Source organism: Anomaloglossus baeobatrachus, chromosome 6 (genome assembly GCF_048569485.1).
Source record: "Anomaloglossus baeobatrachus isolate aAnoBae1 chromosome 6, aAnoBae1.hap1, whole genome shotgun sequence".
Lineage (NCBI taxonomy): Eukaryota > Metazoa > Chordata > Amphibia > Anura > Aromobatidae > Anomaloglossus > Anomaloglossus baeobatrachus.
The window spans coordinates 54,157,360-54,174,659 of NC_134358.1; positions in this window are offsets into that span (position 1 = coordinate 54,157,360).

Here is a 17,300-nt window from a genome sequence, read left to right on the forward strand (position 1 = left end):
ATCCCCCTGCTTGCTCAAGCACGCTGGCCCTTGCCATCGCCATACCCTGCACAGAACCCTGGGCAACCACCTCTACCCACGGAGGGGTTAACATCTAGCTGCCACTACATCTCCCAACAGGTGCCCCATAACAGTAGCGGTGCTGTCCTACTTCACCACACACCGTGGGTGGCGTCACAAACTTAATACGGCCTAGCCCGTACATCTACATCCCCCCTTTTATTCGGCATGTACGTGAGACCCCCGGGTCCGGAGACCCTCGAGCCACCCCCTTAGGAGGTCCGGATCCGAGCAGCGGCGGCTGCTGGCACGGGGGCGGCACAGGGGCACTAGCGCAACGAGGGGGATAGGGCCTTCCAAAAAAGCAGCCCACTGAAATCCCAAGCGTGAGCCCTGAGAGCAGGCTCCCTCACTTAGCCACAGTGGGGAGTGGGGCCCGGCAAGTTTCAAGCTACCAGGCCACTACGGAGAATCTAACCTTTGTGCCAGGAGGCAGGTCACGGATCACCAGGCAGCACTGCAGGGGACGGGACCCGTACGAGCTCCCCTTTGAGAGGCAGCGGCACCCAGAGACTTGGTTTACCCGGTTGTCAGAATCTGCTTATTTGCTGAGTGAGTACCTGAGTGACCCCCCCCATTCACAGCACCCCATAGCATCATCCAGAATTCCGGGGCCTGCCCCTACCCGTGGAGGGCAACGACACCTTACTGCCCCACTCCATCACCCCGGATACTCCCAACGGCAGCGGCAGTACCCCCAGTTACCGCACACTACGGGTGGTGTCACGAACTATAACTCCCCTGTAAATACCCCCTTTCACTTTAGAGTGTGGCCCCTAAGCCCCCGGGTCCGGAGAGCCTCGAGCCACGAACGGACACTACCCCCAGATCCGAGCGGTTTGATCCGCTGCTGGGGCGGCACAGTGACATTTCTGGGTATCCTGCTGGACACCACTTGTAATGCTTAAAATATTGTTGGGACGGGACATTTAAATAAAAAAAATAAAAAATAAAAAATTGGAAATTGTTCTTATTCTTCATGACTAGGATAGCTAAGTAACATAAAGGAGACCCTGGTGTCTTTTATCATTTTTGCAGGTACGGTTTCTTCTTAAAGCCTCGGAAGACTCCTTGATCATGACTTTTTATTATTGTACAATACCTCGGCCTTTGCCTCAGATTCTAGTTCTAATTGCATACATATATTGGAGAAAAAGTATAATATCTCACTTCAAAGCCATTCACCTTATTGCCTTAGGAAAGGCAAGATCTTTGTGATCCAAATTGAACCGCGCTCCTTTTGGTCACCGTTCTGTCTTCTGGCCCATTGATGCCTTACAATTTCCTTCTAATACGATCCATCAGATGGATCGTATTATTTCTGTTCGGAATGACTTCTTCCACATATTTGATTGATTTGGTAATAGATAGCTGAGGACAAGTCAGAGGGTGAGAACGATGAGATATAATTATATCACTATAAGAAGTTTTTTGGCCAGATTTATCATTTTTGGTTATAGACGATCCGTTCTTACCAATCATTTTGGGCATTTACACTGGCCAATAATTGGAACGAATTATTGAAATCGCATTGATAATTGCTCATGAGCCCAAGTCTATGTTGTCCACTTTGACCAAATACAGAAGCAATACTCTCCTCACTGATCTCCCACTGTTCCTTTTCCAGTGTCGCTAATCTCGATTTTCTCTGTTTAATGGTGTTCGGACACAGGGATGTGGGATCCACTGCAGCAAGTGACTGGGGACATCATGGCTACCGCAGAAAGTGGAGATCAACCAAGGACCCAGGAGCGGAGAAGATCAGGGACCTCTTAAGGTGCAATATAGGTCGAGGGCCAGAAGTAACCAATGTACCTTTAGGCCTCCTTCACACATGCATGCAAAAAAAAAAAATGGTTTGCACAATGTAGGTGCATATATGTGTTCCTGGTGTGGTTTATGTGCTAATTAACGGATGGCTAATTTTTGTATCTGTTCTCCATAGACTTCAATGTTACGAAAACTGATCCAGGTGAAATCAGTTATTTAAAAATAGACAAAAAACTTCAACCTGCACAACTTTTTTGTCAACGGGTTGCTGTTGGATCCATTCCAATGGAGCATCACTGGACATGTGAACAGAGCCTAATACAGCCGAAACTTGCCCTTTTTGTAGCAGGCTTACCATCGGTGCCCTCTCCATACATCTAAACCCGTTCCATGATGTATATATATATATATATATATATATATATGTCACATAGATGGAAGGGGTTAAAGAGTTTTACTAGTTAGCAGAAGGAAACCATTCTTATAACAGAAAAGAGGCACCGGTATCCGCTTCCTCCCCTCAGCCTGAGCTGACAATGTCCACCAGACCGGAAGAGATGACACCACTACCACCAGTGACCTGACCACCAGTGAGGTCCCTAGATTCAGAATCGGGAGACTGGTGGTCAGTATATCATCACGGTACGTCACCGCATGTACTATGAGCTGAGCACCCACAGGTGCATCAATTTTATTTGATATACATAAGGAAATTGTGTTACAGTTGATTCCACGTCACCCAGAAGCTTTCTATGGTTTAGTAGAAGCTCAAAGTTTTACTAGACCGGAGACGGAGAACCCGCTGTGCGAGGTAGCAGAGAGCGGGCCTGAGGCAGATAATGAGCCTGGCTCTAATCAGAGGTATTCAAATCTAAAAAGCATGGCAATCAGGTAGGATGGCGTTTCATCACATATTTTCAAATTGCAGTGAAATGTTTTGTGTATTTCATGCTCAATCTGCTGCTTTTGAAGTGCTCTTTGTGGAACGGGTTTTCAACCTATAAAAAGGTGACAGGCTGCTGCTCTGCGGTAGGTTTGGTTGTTGCAGAGGGAACAGCGGGGAAGCAACTGCAGATAATAAGTACAAATAAGTTATCTCTACTCAGGAATCCAAAACCGCCTACATGAAACCAAGGACGACCGGCTTTGTCTACGTTAACATTTACTGCTCCGAAAGGGATTTCCACCTTAAATCATATTTATGCTTCTTGCACTTGCAACAGTGAAAATGCAAAAGGAAACAAACATGGAATGAAATGACATTATCGCAACCCCAAAGGATCAGTACATAAATTTATTGGAGTCTTCTGAATGACCCCCAGATTTCATTGTGAATAAGCATTTTAAATTTTAAAGTCATCTGTCCTTTGTTTTGCTTAATAAAATATAGGTCTGAAGTTTATCTTAGAGACTTACGGTATCTCTCCCCATATTTGGGATTTTTAAACATTTTCCTTGTAATTTCAACCTACTAAATAATGTCCTATAATGTTAAGACTCCCCTCGTAGGAGAAAAAAAAGCTCTTCTTTACTCCTCTAATGCTGGCTGTGGTAGGGTGGGGAGAGACACTTCTACAATTTTGTTTGTTGAGAGAAAGAAGGTTTCAACAAACTTCCAATGTTTTCCAATGACCTAACAGTCTCCCAATGTTTGATGTCAAGAGAAAAAAGGCCACTTTAGGCCTGCGATACACATCCGTGCCGCCGTCACGTGTTTGTAATTTTTTGCACGTATCGGCGACACGGAGACACGTTAAGCAATGCTACCCTATTGTAGCAGGCACACACATGTAAAACCACACGGAACGTGTGTCTGTGTGCGTTTGTACGTGTGTGCGTTTTTCAAAGCGCTGACATGTCAGTGTTTTCTCCCGGAGCACGGGTGTCACACGGCCCGCACCCGTACCACACGGGTGTAGTGTGGATGCGGTCCCGTGTGACACGCGCCGGAGAAAACACACGTGTCAGTGAAAAAAAAACAAAACATTAACTCACCTTCTCCAGCCCTCCTGTCTCTGCCGCTGCTGCCTCTTGCTGCCGACCGCCGCTCATTATTCTCATTTAATATTCACTTCACTGCCTGGCAGCAGCAGCAGCAGGGAGACGGGAGGGCTGGAGACCGAAGATCAGCACCACGGACAGCAGCGCGGACATCAGGAAGGACCACGTGAGTATGTAAATTACCGGTTCTACATGTGCTATCGCGGATAGCACACGTAGAACACACGTGGCCCGCACGTACCAGAGACACGTACTTACCTGCACGCAACACGCAGGGGAAATACGTGTCTCACGGCACGTGCGTGAATTTCACGTGAGTGTGGCAGAGGCCTTACACGTAGAGATAAATCTTTGGCAGATCTGTGGTTGCAGTGAAATTATGGACATATTGTTACATTTGTACACAGCCACAAACCTGGCACTGATTTCCACAATTTCACTGCAACCACAGATCTGCCGCAGATTTATCTGTGTGTAAAGTGGCCTAAAGAGTTCTCCAATGTTCTCCAACATCTGCCACTGAGGAAACCATTCCAACAGTCCTCCAACATCTGCCACATAGGAAACAATCCTGACTGTCCTTCAACAATAGCCACTTAGGAAACAATCCTGACAGTCCTCCAACATATGCCTCTAAAGAAATGATCTCATTAGTCCACCAACATTTACCACCCAGGAAACTATCCCAACAGTATTCCAACATCTGCCACTGATGAAACCATCTCCACAGTCCACCAACATCTGCCGCTGAAGAAATAATCCCAGCAGTCTTCAAACATCTTCCTCTTGAGAAACAATCCTGACAGTCCTCCTATATCTGCTATTGAGGAAATGATCCTGATAGTCCTCCAACATCTGCCACATAGGAAACAATCCTGACTGTCCTTCAACAATAGCCACTTAGCAAAACAATCCTGACAGTCCTCCAACATCTGCCACTTAGGAATCAATCCTGACAGTCCTCCAACATCTGCCTCTAAAGAAATTATCTCCTTAGTCCACCAACATTTACCACCAAGGAAACTATCCCAACAGTACTCCAACATCTGCCACTGATTAAACCATCTCCACAGTCCACCGACATCTGCCGCTGATAAAATGATCCCAGCACTCCTCCAACATCTTCCGCTTGGGAAACAACCATTACAGTCCTCCTACTGTATATCTGTCATTGAGGAAATGATCCTGACATCATCTGCCACTTAGGAAACAAGCCTAAGGGGTACTTTGCACGTTGCGACATCGCTACTGCGATATCGTCGGGGTCAAATCGAAAGTGACGCACATCCAGCGCCGGTAACGACGTCACAACGTGTAAAGCCTAGGAGAGAAGATGAACGAGCGTGAAACAATCAAAAATCGCTGATCTGTGTCACGTCGTTCATTTTCATAATGTCGGTGCGTCCGCAGGTAGGATGTTGTTTGTCGTTCCTGCAGCTCCACACATCGCTGTGTGTGAAGCCGCAGGACCAACAAACATCTCTTTACCTGCGCCCATCGTCCACCGGCAATGCGGAAGGGAGAAGATGGGCGGGATGTTTACATCCCGCTCATCTCCACCCCTCCGCTTCTATTGGCCGGCCGCTTAGTGACGTCACGGTGATGTCGCGGTGACGTCGCTGTGACGCCGAACGCACCGCCTCCTTAAAGGAGGGATTCTTCGGCAGTCACAGCGATGTTGCAGGGCAGGTAATTGCGTGTGAAGCTGCCGTAGTGATAATGTTCGCTACGGCAGCTATCACAAGATATCGCATGTGCGATGGGGGCGGGTACTATCGCGCTCGGCATCGCAAGCATCGGCTAGCGATGTCGCAGCGTGCAAAGTACCCCTAACAGTCCTCCAAAATCTGCTTCTAAAGAAATGATCTCCTTAGTCCACCAACATTTACCACTAAGGAAACGATCCTCCATCATCTGCTGCTGAGGAAATGATCCTCACATTCCTCCATCATCTGACAGTGGATAGGGGATAATTTGCTGACAGCATGGGATTAGCCACTGTGACCCAGAGCAATCCCAAGATTGAAACTCTGGAATCCTGATAAGAGGCTCTACAGAGCCCCTCCTTAAATAGAACAGAGGTGCACATACTCAACCTGACTTCCATTCGATTTCTATGGTACTGCCAAAAATAGGTGACCTCTGTGCTTAACTTTCTCTGGCAGTCTCATAGACATTGACGGAAGGGGAGGTGTCATCAGAACAATTCTGAGGCATGAGCTTCTGCCCCAGAGTATTTCCTTCTCTGTTGAGCCATAGCTTGGTCTGTCATTGACCAAAGGCTTAAGGTCTATTACCTCTACATCTTTTTCTATTCCTTTGGGTTGCGGTCACAGTTGTTATGACTTGCTCATTGTGTCTTTCTAATCACATTCTGGGTTGGGCTTTAAATACCTTTCTCTTTACAGTATTCAGTGCTGGCTATATTTTTGTGCGGACTGCTTCTAGGAGATCCTGCTGTGTGATAGAGACCTGTTTGGTTTATACGCTTTGTTGTCTTATTGTCTTTAATTCACCTTACTTCTGTTTTCTATTAGGTTGGTAATTGGTTTCCCTTGCTTGCGTTTATTATTTCTCCTTTGTTCACTTGTGCTTGTGTTATATGTTTACTCACTTTGTGTTTTTGTCTGCCACTGCTATCTTACCTTAGTTTGGTTAGTTGTTAGTTGCCATCTCCCCTCTGGTTCCTTAGGAGAAACATTTCAACAGGCACTCAGGCAGCATTGGTCCGGATTGTGTGTAGCTAGTTGTGCAACGTGGGATATTCCGGTCTGTGTAGTTAACCATTGGGGCACTGTGCAGATTTGGATTCTAGTCTAGTTTAGGCTTAATTCCCCTTGTACCCATGTATGATTGTATACAGGCATAACAGGGGGTCCAGCAGATGCATCTCCGCTCCATTCAAGAGGGGGGTTCTGCACAGTCCGTTATTCAGGACCTGGAGCTCCATTCTTGGGATAACTGGGGCCGAGCAGTGATAACATACAACACCTGGAAAGGTTTGATGCTATTTTTGGAAGAAAGCGGCCATGCTTTTTTAAGTCAAGGCAACTGCTTTTCCTTTTTTGTAACCTTTCAGACTATAAAAAAAATGTAATATCTAACTTATAACTAACATATAGCCGCTTAAAGAGAACATGTCAATCCTGCCATATTTATGTTAGTGACTTCCATAGTGGCAAGACACTGTTATGCGATGTTCGTCTCTGCAGACACCTGCTGGCACGGCATTGTCAGATACTGTTAACACCAGAATGTGATAAGCAACCTGAGGCTTCTGGATTGTTCAGCCAAAACCGGGCATCAGCTGATTCAGGTTCACTGGTCTTCAGCTCTGCTGGACTTAATTCCTGCAGACCTGTGAGCAGTTCTAGAGCTCAGGTTGCTAATTGCCACATACAGCTGTCTCCTCCCTATTTAAAGCTCGGCTTTCTTCTAGTATGCGCTGATGATAGCTTCAGCTTTAGCTCCAGTGATCCCGGTCTTGGTGGTTTTCCTGTTAATGGTGATCTGTGTTGCGATATTGAGTGGTGTGAACGTTCCCCTGTTGTGCATTACTTTCTTACCATTTTCTTTATTCCCCTGTACACATATTGTCTCTCCTTTGTGTTTGAGTGCAGTATGTATGAGTTTTTGTTCTCATTTGTCTGTGTCATTTTGTGGGGTTTTGTCATTGTGTTATCCATCCCGCCCCAAGATTGTGGGAGAGGGGGAGTATGAGCAGGGCTCGGACAGGAGTTAAGGTCATGCTGGGGGCTTGGACCTGGCTACCATCAAGCCTACCTCTGAGATAAGGGACAGCGCAGGGTCTCAAGTCTGAAAGCCAGTCTAGGGGCCCCTGTCCTGTCATTACATACCCCGTGACAGACACAAAGCTACTGTTATATCTGGTGGAGGTCAACCAGCACTGAACTGCTTACCCTACTTCTATACTAGCTATATACCTCCCCCCTAGTGGTGGCTGCAGGCACCCAGAATTTTGTAATTTTCAGAATTTTTTTTTTTCATGCGCAACAATGATATCTATGTGTGTGAAAAAACATACAGTGCAAACCCAAATTCTACTAGATATTACTTAAAATTTGCACTCCTTTTATATCACAACATCTGAAAACCTTGAGCGCAATGATATGAACCGAAGAGTATATTCCAGCCTCTTCAGATATATTAGAGAAAAAATGTGTTTTTGAAAGAAAACTATCATAAAACATCAGAGAAAGAAAAAGCAAACACCAGCAGTATGATTTACAAGCAGCGTTTCATGCAGTGCGGGAGCCACACATCTATCATGCTTTGTCTGCAGGGCAGAACATCGGTGGTCAGTGGTTCTGCCTCTCCCAGGACTTGTCTGCGGGGCTTATGGGGTTACTCATGAAAGGCAACAGAAAAGCTCCATTAATCATAAAGACGTATTAGCCGGCTCGGATCTAGAGGAAAAACGTAAAAATATCTCTGCTACATTACAGAATGTAAAGCAAATTTTCTGAAGATATATCGTAAAAATAGCCGTTCACAATATTCTGTATAGATAGTGATATTTAACATCTTGCGTAGATTTGTCTAGTGAGTAGTAATATTAATTTTGAAACTTTGTGTAAAAATGCCTTTCTCACAAGTGTTTTCGGGGATTATCAACTCTAATTAAGGAAAACGGTTGTGTATGAAACTTGTATTACGGCGGTCGGTATGTATCACATAAGTGATGTCAACATGGATGTCCATTTCTGTACTCGTAGTTCCACCAGTTTTGTTAGGATGTATCAGGGACAGGTTTTATGGATAGCTGTAGAGACGTGTGGATCTTCTCGGCCCATAGGTGTGTCTCATCTGTTAAAATGGAGACTGTTTTGTTTGTGAGGAGACTGTGATGCCTCCAGGAAGGAATCATCTGAGAGAGCAGAGGATTTGCTTATCCTGACCGGGACCGTGTATAAAGACTATCAAAAAGATTCTCTGAGAGAAGAGAGGGTTCACTTTGTCTGACAGGGGTCAGTGTATGGAAGTTTGCTACACCTCTGAAATGTACCTCTGTAGAGGGGTGTGTATACGAGGGGCTGCTGATAAGTCTCTGGCTTTGTGATGTTTTTTGTTTCTATCGTAATGAATGTTACATCACATGAAAGCCTTATGTGTCTAATATATGTTTTCAAAATTGTGTGCTTGTTGCTTATGGCAACAGTGTTGTACGCATGTGGAGAAACAAATGGCGGAGTCTAATGCAATATTCGCAGTAACTGAGAGCAGAGGAGGGATAAAATTCTTGTTTCTGCAAGGAATGTCCGTGAAAGATATTCATGGTGATATGTCGCAGACATTGGGGGATCAATGCCCTTCATATTCCACAGTTAAGAACTGGGTTGCCAAATTTAAAACGGGCCATTTCAGCACCAATGATGAGGAACGTCCTGGACGACCAAGAGTGGTTGCTGTTCCGGAGATCGTCGATGCTATGCACAACCTCATAATGGAGAATCGACGAATTTCAGCTAAAGCAATAGCAGACATGGGGATTTCCCGTGAACGTGTTTGAGTCGTTATCCATGAACATTTGGACATGAGGAAGCTATCTGCAAAGTGGGTCTCCAAATGTTTGACAAAAGATCAGAGAAGCATGCGGGTGAAAACTTCCTGGTACATTTGTCAGCGTTTCCGAACTGATAAGAACTTCCTGGATCGACTGGTCACTATGGATGAGACCTGGATTTACGGTATTTGTATGACCCTGAAAACAAGGTGCAGTCAAAAGAGTGGAGGCACAGTGGTTCTCCTCATCCAAAGACGTTCAGGGTGCAAGAATCAGCCACTAAGGTGATGGCGTCTGTGTTCTGGGATAAGGAGGGTGTGCTGCTAGTGGACTATCTTCAAAAGGGTTCCACCATCAATGCAAGGTATTACACTTGAACGTTTGGACCACTTGAAGACAGCACTGAGGTCCAAAAAGGTGTGGCAAGCTGTCCAAAGGAATCTTGTTCCTGCAAGACAACTCCTCCGCTCACACTGCACAAGCGACCACGGCAAAACTAGCAGAGCTGGACTTCCAGCTGGTTGACTATCCACCTTATTCACCAGATCTAGCTGCCTCCGTCTATCATTTGTTTCCAAACCTGAAGAAACAACTCAAGGGTACCAAATTTCACACCATTTCTGATGCTATGGCTTCTACAGATGCCTGGTTTGAGGCACAACAGAAATCCTTTTTGCTAGGCTTATGTGACGCCCTGGACTAGCCAGGTAGTCACATATATACCAACACACACACCCCCACCCTAGGCAGTTACACCAGCCAAACCAAAAACCCTTGTTGAATCCCTCCAGGGTCTGATGTCCACACCAGGTGGGGCGGAGCCAGGCGGTTGGCCCCACCCACCGAGGAGTTCACAGGCCTAGAGGCAGGAAAAGTGTCAGATTAGTCTTGGAGGTGAAAGAGAGAGGAGTGAACACTTGAGGTGTCTGGGTTGGAGCCCAGACACTGACAGCAAGGTTGGCAGATGGTGGTGGCCGTCTGCAGGAGATGGTGGAACTCCACAGAGCCGTAAGGACCGGGATCGAGCGTTGGCCCGCCGGTACCGGACCGGGGAACGGAGTGAAGCTAAGCACACAGGCAGGGCCATCGGACCCCGACCAGGCTTGGAGCCGCCGTCAATAGTCAAATCCGAATGAGACAGGAACCCCAGGGGTTTCCTAACAACCAAGTCCCGATTAAAGGCAACCGTCCACCCAGAGAGGATATACAGCCACCACCACAGGCTAGAGATCCAAGGGCCAGCGCCTGCGGGCAAAACGGGCTCCTACGGCACCTATACGCCGGGGAGCGGACTACCGGTGGGCAACCACAGGAGTCAAGAACATTCTCAAAGGTGCAGGGAAAGACAGCCACCATCAGCAGTCCAGGGAGAGCACAACAACAACACTGCAGCCGGCTGCAGGACCCGTTCATCCGGCCGTTTTGGTTTACCTATGACTCTGTCAGTGATTGTCTGAGTGAGTACACCAGTGCCGTCCGGCACCGCGCCGCGCAGTCCCTGCACCCTAGCCATCCGGCTTCCCTGTCACACCATCGGGCCCCGGGATCACCAACCCCTGCCCACGGAGGGGACAACATCTCATCTGCACCCTACCATCTCTCCCGGGATCCCCGTTACCAGCAGCGGTGGTGCCATTATCACCACGACCCGTGGGTGGCGTCACGAACAATCTCCCTAAACATACCATCCCCATTTCACTCACGGGTGAGGAGCGCTGCTCGAGTCCCCGGGTCCGGTCCACCGCTCGAGCTACCGAGCAGCAGCAGCAGAAGCCCCGGACCCGAGCGTGGCGAGCGCGTCCCCTCCGCCCGCGACACTTACAGAACTTGGAATACCGATGTAAGAAGTGTGTTGACATCAGTGAAGAGTATGTGGAATAAATGTAAAGTTTCATCATCCTATCTCGTTTCTTTCTGGGTAAAGCCAGACTTATCAGCAGCCCCTGGTACTGGCCTGGGTCAGTGAATGGAGGCAGACATAGCTCCACTGGAATACTGGAGAAGTGTATCTGAACTTGAGCCGGTGTACCGCAAGTAAAAGAGAGTTGAAAACCTGCAGGACTTTTTTAAGAGAAAGTAGTCTTGTGGGTACCCCAACACAAACCCTATTAACAATGTTGCATGGGAGTAGAGCTCAGACACAAGTCCAATTTTTGCGTATGAGTGCTTTTCGCCGATGTACCCATGATATTATATAGGGCTCTGCACATGTCTGATATTTTTCTTGGACCAAGGAGTCCGTGGAAAAAATTAGAGATGTCCGATTTTCATGTTTAATCTCTGTTTTATTAATTTTAACGATAGACAAAATTACAAAGTGAAATCAGATAAAGAATAAAAATAGGACCAACGAAAAAGCATAAAAAGTGCAGTTTTCCATATGGTCCAGCAGATAACATAGTAATAGACTAATTTTACGAATGTAATAACAGATCAACCTATTTCTCAATAGGGAAACATGGCCAAACAATCTGCAAAATATAAGCCAAACAATCTATAAAGGCTGTGTAGTGCCGGCGTTCCTGCAGGGACGCCGACTTACCTCCCCGGCTGGGTCCCTTTCTTCCCTGTTTTTGCGCGGCCTTCCATGTGCTGTCCTGCCTCCTTTCCCTCCTGGGCCCTGTTTAAGCCGCACAGGATTCCTGGAAGTGCACCTAAGATGGTGCGCCATTTCCCAGAAATGCCTCTCAGCCTATGGCTGACAGGCACTATGTAATTAAAGCACCCTCCCATTAGGGGAGGTGCCTGCGCAAAGTTCGCATTTAGTCAGTGTCCTGTCTGTCTAGCCAGTTGTCAGGTCCCGGTACCCCTGTGTCAGTCACCTGTACCTAAGTCTGTCTTTTCATACCTGTCTGTCCCTGCCGAGCCCACCATTCCTGTCCATACCCACCTGTCCAATCTGGCTCAGTCATCCCGCCTGTTCCTGAGTCCGTCTCCTGTCCTGAGGTGACTTGCCACAGTACTGGTCACTGCCCTGGGAGTGGTACCTTGCGTCCGCCTCACAGTGGGCACTTAGTTAAGCCCCTCCCACTAAAGGGCAAGCACTAGAAATGTAGTATAGTTCTTCTGATTAGCTGTCACTTACCTCATGTGCAGGGCATTGCAAGACCTTAGGTATACATGATTACAACCACACATTGAGTCACAGTTAGTTGCTTGTGGTCATAACCATGGATACCTATGGTCCTGCAATGTCCTGGACATGAGGTAAGCGACATAATGAATCAGAAGAACTATACTACATTTCTAATCAGAGATGTTTTGGTAATATTCTCATAATTACGCCTACTACATATTGGGATAGGAGCTTGGAGATGGGAATAACCCTTCAAAGAGTCTTGATAAAGGAGGCCCAAAATGCTGGTTGCTATGGTGATAGCGGCCATTTTGGTGTTTGGATCAGAAGAATGTAGTGGGCAGGTTGCTATGGTGATGCAGCCATTTTGTTACAAATAATGGCAAGCTCATTTGCATAACGAGTACAAAAACAACCTGCCATTCATGGGGAACATAATTTACCTAATTGAAGAATATACAATGATTAGATTGATCGGTACAGATTATATACAGTGGCATGCAAAAGTATGGGCACCCCTGGTCAAAATTACTGTTTTTGTGAACAGTTCAGCAAGATGAAATCAATGATCTCTAAAAGGCATAAAGCTAAAGATGGCACATTTCCTTTGGATTTTAGGCAAAAAAAACATGTATATATATTTTCATTTTTCATGTGTGTTTATTAATTTATTAAATAAAAATTAAAATGACAGTTCAACTTTAAGGACATTTGATATACGTAATAAATCCCTTTTGATAAATTTGGTATGTAAATCATTTTTTGTATATTTCTTGTGTCTTCTCCTGAGGAAACCTCTGCAGATGGAAAGATAACAGAAAAGTCCTGAGGGTAAAGGCGACCTGGGTTTATAGACGTCTGTCAAAGAGATGTCACACTTAAGGTGAAGACTATTACGATGTCCATTATATTTGTCTACTGACTATCAAAAATATGCCAGAGTGTTCCCTATGGGGTGAATGATGGAGGAAAACGTAGTATCCGAGGAAATGCACATGTAGCGCCCCACGGGTCAGGCATTTTCACGGGGTGGCCTTGCCTGGTTTAGTTGCCCCGAGGAGCACAGTTAAATGGTGGGGGAAGAGGGGTTTTGGGACAAGTTTGTTGTGGCACCACCTGTGGTATGCGGCCAGGGAATAGCCGTCGCTGCCAGGTTCCTCTCCGAGGCAGGTGTTAAGGCAGCCGGGATGGTGTCGCTCCTCACAGGCGGAGTGGGCCCCGGGTAGATAATGAGGGTTGTAATGGCCGTTGGCGCCTAAGCGCTGGGCGGCAGCGCCGGTAAGGACAAGCCCACTCAGTCCCTGCGGGTTCAGGGTGTAGTTTACTCACAACTTCAGCTGCCAGCCCGGTCACGCTGGTCACTGCTGTGATGGGCTCCGGGCAATCCCAGATCCGGTAAGGAGTCACCACCGGTGTTTTGAGAGAGAAGGAGTGAGAGTCCTATTTCTAGTGTGTCTCCCTCCGCAGTTAGGTACCCTGGCTGAGCTCCCGCTCCAAGCCCCTGGGCCCAGTAAAGTCCAAGTTTTCCAGAGATGTGTTGCCAGAACTATGGTTCTGACGGGTCTGTTTTTGTCTACTTGTGAGGTGCGTGTGTGATGCCTATTTCTACCACACGTGGAACCCACCCCCCAGGTGGTTGGCTTCAGTGACCGGGAAGTCCATGTTCATATGGCCACCTCCTGCCTACCCTGAGCCAACCGAATCTGTGTGAAGGCTCCTGAGCTGTGTGTAGTGTGTGTGAATGTGGAACACCTGTGATTAACCCTCTCCTTACCTGAGATAGATACTGCACCCTAATTGGGGTGCAGTACCCTGTGGGGACCAGAGCCTCAGGGGCACCACACACGGATAGATATGAATGTTGGGAACTATAGCATATGTAACGATAACATTGAAGTCCTGGGGCAAAAGACCACTAGGGTCTATGCCAGATAAAGGTGAAGACTGTCATGCTTCCCATCATATCTGATTACTGATCGTTGGATGTATGTTCTACCTGTGGGAGATGTTTATGGGGTGAATGATAGAGGAGAACATGTGGTATCCGAGGAAATGCACGGATAGACATGGATGTTGGGAACTATAGCATATGTAACGATAACATTGAAGTCCTAAGGCAAAAGATCACCAGGGTCTATGCCAGATAAAGGTGAAGACTGTTATCATTCCCATCATGTCTGATTACTGATCGTTGGATGTATGTTCTACGTGTGAGAGTGATCCATATGGGCAGGGCCGTATTTGCCACTAGGCACCCGTGGTCCCGTGCCTAGGGCGGCACGTTGCGGGGGGCGGCACTTTCTGGCAGCAAAAAAAAAAAAAAAAAAAATATATATAATTTTTTTTTTTTTTTTACATCCCCGCCCCCCGTCCCTCCCTCCGTTACACTCGGCTGTGTTCGGGGGGGGGGGTTTGGGAGTGCTTTGGGAGGGAGGAGAGGCGCAGCTCTGTCTATTTAAATACACAGCGGGCGCCAGGCATAGTGAGCTGATTAACCCCGGAAGTTCCATCGCCTGCACTTCTGGGGTCAGAGGCGCGCGGGCGCGACAATCAGCTCACTGCCCCGTGCTGCAGCATCCAATGCTGCAGACAACACACGCCGCGGAGGAGGACGCGTCTGAAGCTGGAGCCAGCCGGCAGAAGAGGGTAATCACCAGAGCAGGGCAGCCGGCAGCTGAGCAGATAAGGCAGAGCCTAGAATGTATGGGCACCTTACAGGTTAGTTGATGATGGTTGCGATGCCTCTTTTTGTCCACTATAATCATGCAAGGGGAGGCTGGGGGGAGAGAGGCTGAGGCTGGGGGAGGCTGGGAAGAGAGGGAGGCTGGGAAGAGAGAGAGAGGCTGGGGGGAGGCTGGGAAGAGAGAGAGGCTGAGGCTGGGGGGAGGCTGGGAAGAGAGAGGCTGGGGGGAGGCTGGGAAGAGGGAGGCTGGGAAGAGAGAGGCTGGGGGGAGGCTGGGAAGAGAGAGGCTGGGGGGAGGCTGGGAAGAGAGAGGCTGGGGGGAGGCTGGGAAGAGGGAGGCTGAGGCTGGGGGGAGGCTGGGAAGAGGGAGGCTGAGGCTGGGGGGAGGCTGGGAAGAGAGAGGCTGAAGCTGGGGGTGAGGCTGGGAAGAGAGAGGCTGAAGTTGGGGGGGAGGTTGGGGGGAGAGAGAGAGAGGCTGGGGGGAGAGAGAGGCTGAGAGGAGAGAGGCTGATGCTGGGGGGAGAGGGAGGCTGGGGGGAGAGAGGCTGAGGCTGGGAGGAGAGAGGCTGATTCTGGGGGAGGCTGATGCTGAGGGAGGCTGATGCTGAGGGAGGCTGATGCTGAAGGAGGCTGGGAGGGGGAGGGTGAGGCTTGGAGGAGGGAAGCTGATGCTGAGGGAGGAGTGAGGCTGATGCTGAGGGAGGCTGATGCTGGGGGAGGCTGGGAGGAGGGAGGCTGATGCTGGGGGAGGCTAGGAGGAGGGAGGATGATGCTGGGGGAGGCTAGGAGGAGGGAGGCTGATGCTGGGGGAGGCTAGGAGGAGGGAGGCTGATGCTGGGTGAGGCTAGGTGGAGGGAGGCTGATGCTGGGGGAGGGTGGGAGAAGGGAGGCTGATGCTGGGGGAGGTTGGGAGGAGGGAGGCTGATGCTAGGGGAGGTTGGGAGGAGGGAGGCTGATGCTGAGGGTGGTTGGGAGGAGGGAGGCTGATGCTGGGGGAGGCTGGGAGGAGGGAGGCTGAGGCTGGGGGAGGCAGAGGCTGAGACTGGAGGGAGGCAGAGGCTGAGACTGTGGGGAGGCTGGAGGGAGGCAGAGGCTGAGACTGGGGGGAGGCAGAGGCTGAGACTGGGGGGAGGCTGGAGGGAGGCAGAGGCTGAGACTGGGAGGAGGCAGAGGCTGAGACTGGGGGGAGGCTGGAGGGAGGCAGAGGCTGAGACAGGAGGGAGGCAGAGGCTGAGACTGGAGGGAGGCTGAAGGGAGGCTGAGACTGGGGGGAGGCTGGAGGGAGGCTGAGACTTGGGGGAGGCTGAGACTGGGAGGAGGCTGGAGGGAGGCTGAGACGGGGAGGCTGGAGGGAGGCTGAGACTGGGGGGAGGCTGGAGGGAGGCTGGAGGGAGGCAGAGGCTGAGGCTGGAGGGAGGCAGAGGCTGGGACTGGAGGGAGGCTGAGACTGGGGGGAGGCTGGAGGGAGGCTGGGACTGGGGGAGGCTGGAGGGAGGCTGAGACTGGGGGGAGGCTGGAGGGAGGCAGAGGCTGAGGCTGGAGGGAGGCTGGAGGGAGGCAGAGGCTGGGACTGGGGGGAGGCTGGAGGGAGGCTGAGACTGGGGGGAGGCTGGAGGGAGGCTGAGACTGGGGTGAGGCTGGAGGGAGGCTGAGACTGGGGTGAGGCTGGAGGGAGGCAGAGACTGAGACTGGGGGGAGGCTGGAGGGAGGCAGAAGCTGAGACTGGGGGGAGGCTGGAGGGAAACTGAGGCTGAGACTGGGGGGAGGCTGGAGGGAGGCTGAGACTGGAGGGAGGCTGAGGCGGAGACTGGGGGAGGCTGGAGGGAGGCTGAGGTGGAGACTGGGGGGAGACTGGGGGGAGGCTGAGGCGGAGACTGGGGCAGGGGGAGACTGGGGGGAGGCTGAGGTGGAGACTGGGGCAGGCTGAGGCTGGGGGGAGGCCGAGGTGGAGACTGGGGGAGAGAGGCTGATGCTGAGGGAAGATAGAGGCTGATGCTGGGGGAGAGAGGCTGATGCTGGGGGGGAGTGGGAGAGAGGGGCTAATGCTAGAGACAGAGGACAAGGGATGAGGGATAGTGCAATGACAAAATCGATTGGGTGGGGGGAGTGTAAGGACTCAGAATAAGAGGGGGGCAGCATTGGGAGCTCATTATGGAGAAGGGGCGGCATGTGTGGGATCAGTTTGG